Source organism: Tupaia chinensis, unplaced genomic scaffold (genome assembly GCF_000334495.1).
Source record: "Tupaia chinensis unplaced genomic scaffold, TupChi_1.0 Scaffold149922_1, whole genome shotgun sequence".
Lineage (NCBI taxonomy): Eukaryota > Metazoa > Chordata > Mammalia > Scandentia > Tupaiidae > Tupaia > Tupaia belangeri.
In genome coordinates, this window is record NW_006209766.1 from 904297 (window position 1) to 906770 (window position 2474).

At 43.7% G+C, this 2474-nt stretch overlaps 1 pseudogene; it reads left to right on the plus strand.

Annotated features, from left to right (window-relative positions):
• The first annotated feature begins 524 nt into the window (after positions 1 to 524).
• Positions 525 to 1695, plus strand: LOC106734220 (swi5-dependent recombination DNA repair protein 1 homolog; annotated as a pseudogene).
• Positions 1696 to 2474: the final 779 nt, after the last annotated feature.

Consider the following 2474-nt stretch of genomic DNA (forward strand, 5'->3'; position numbering starts at 1 on the left):
TCCATTTCTCCCTCTTTGGGGTTTTGATGTACCTACACATGACTGGCACAGTTCTTAAGCCACTGGGTCTGGGACTTCGACCACAGTCAGCCAGTCATGTGGGATCTAGCTGCCCTAACCACCATGCTACTGGCTTGTACAAAACCTCTGTGCTTTATAAATCACCCAGGGTCACACTTCTGTAAGCAACTCTCATGATTTGAATATGTCCCCCAGAAATTCATGTGCTTATCCTTGATTGTACTGCCTATATTGTAAAGACATTAAGAGAAAGTTTAATACCTTCATGGTGTCTCAAGGTAAAGCCTAGTGGGCAGTGACTGGTTGGTGGTGATTATATCATGGAGAAACCAGTCTCATGAGTAGCTTAATGATGGCTTGCAAAACTCAGTGGTTCCAGTTCTCATGAGAAGAGGTGAATAGTCATGGAGGCTGGTTGTCAAGAGAGTTAAGCTCGTGGTCCCGCCCCTGGGGCAGGGTTGGTTTACAGCTGCCACTGCACACACCTTCTGCACCCTGTGGGCATGGCGGAGGGAGAGGTCAACTAAGATTGCATTTTCAGGATGGGAAGTCCTTCAGGCCCACCTGTGATTTTACCTGGCACTCCACGGGCCTGTGTGAATCCGCCCTCACCCCACACAAATAGTTCATGAAAACAACCTATGAGTGCCACACTTAGAGAAAAATGAAGGAAAACAAGGTCTCCATTTAATTCCCACTTCAGTGGGGTAAAGCATCTTAAAATAGAGAATGAAGAAAGTGGTCAGACCTTTCCAGAGAAACCAGCATCCTCAATGGAAGAAAACTGGTATTTCAAGAAAGTTTTAAACATATAGTGAATTTGAAGAAAATGCACATTTGAAAAATGCTTTCAAGATGATCAGTACATACGAATCAAAATCACTTAATACAGATACTTTCCAAAATAATTTTTTGAAGGAGAGTTATCCTACACAAGCATTAGATGAAGAAAAATCAAAATTGGTGAAGCAGATTCAGGAGAAAGAAGACCTTCTTCAGAGACTAAAACTAGTCAAAATGTAGAGCTCAAAGAACCACCTGTCTCAATTACAGTTGTTAATAAAGAAGTGGAGAAGCCGTAGCCAGCGGGTGCTGTATGAGTTGCAGTCAGCTCAGCTCTGTCTGAAGTGCACAAGGAATGAAGCCTGACTCAACCATAGACCTTTATGGGTTAGATGATAAATTGCTGCACTCTAACAGAAGTGAAGAAGAATTTGCAAGTGTTTAATTCATAAGTTTTTCTCCAGAGTATCTTAAAGAATGACAACTTAATTAAGAGATACAGGGGCCAGTAGTTAGCATAATGGCTATGTCACTGGACTCCTATGTAGTCAACTGCGGTTTGAGTCCCGGACCCAGTGGCTTAAACTCACGCCAGGCGCGTGTATGTGAATGCCCAAGATCCCGAGAGGAGAATGGAGGAGAAGGGATTGCAGCATGGCCATCCCCCCTGGGGGGTGATTTCTCGCTTTTTCTCTCTTTCTCTCTGTCTCTCTAGTAAGCATGCCCTATAGAAAAATCTCTCAAAAATAGCCAGCGGGTGCTCTATGAGTTGCAGTCAGCTCTGTCTGAAGTGCAGAAGGAATGAAGCCTGACTCAACCATAGACCCTTATGGGTTAGATGATAAATTGCTGCACTCTAACAGAAGTGAAGAAGAATTTGCAAGTGTTTAATTCATAAGTTTTTCTCCAGAGTATCTTAAAGAATGACAACTTAATTAAGAGATACAGGGGCCAGTAGTTAGCATAATGGCTATGTCACTGGACTCCTATGTAGTCAACTGCGGTTTGAGTCCCGGACCCAGTGGCTTAAACTCACGCCAGGCGCGTGTATGTGAATGCCCAAGATCCCGAGAGGAGAATGGAGGAGAAGGGATTGCAGCATGGCCATCCCCCCTGGGGGGTGATTTCTCGCTTTCTGGTTCTCTGTTTCTCTCTGTCTTTTTGGTGTGTGCACACGCGCCCTATAGCAAAAACCTCTCCCCGCCCAAAGAAAAATTAAGAGATACACATTTTAGAGGGAAGATAACCATGAGGGCTTAAAGGAAGGTAACCTGATGGACATGATTTTAGGGCACACGTACACAAACTCGGTTCTAAATGTTAACAATATTTTGGATAGATTTGCCAAAAAAACCCAAAACAAAAAACAAAAAAACCCTTGATGTTTAAAGAAATGTAACAAAAATTGAATTGTGTTTAAGGGGTAATTTGGACAATTCTGGAAACCAGTTTTAATATATTTCTTTGTTTCTCATGACTAAAAGTTTTAAATGTTAAAAAACGGTGGGACCAGCAGTTAGCGTAATGGCTATGTCGCTGGACTCCCCCGTAGTCGACCGTAGTTCACGTCCTAGACCCGGTGGCTTAAAACTCACGCCAAGCGTGTGTGCGTGTGTGCCCAAGATCCCGAGAGGAGTATGGAGGAGAAGGGATTGCGGTGTGGCCATCCC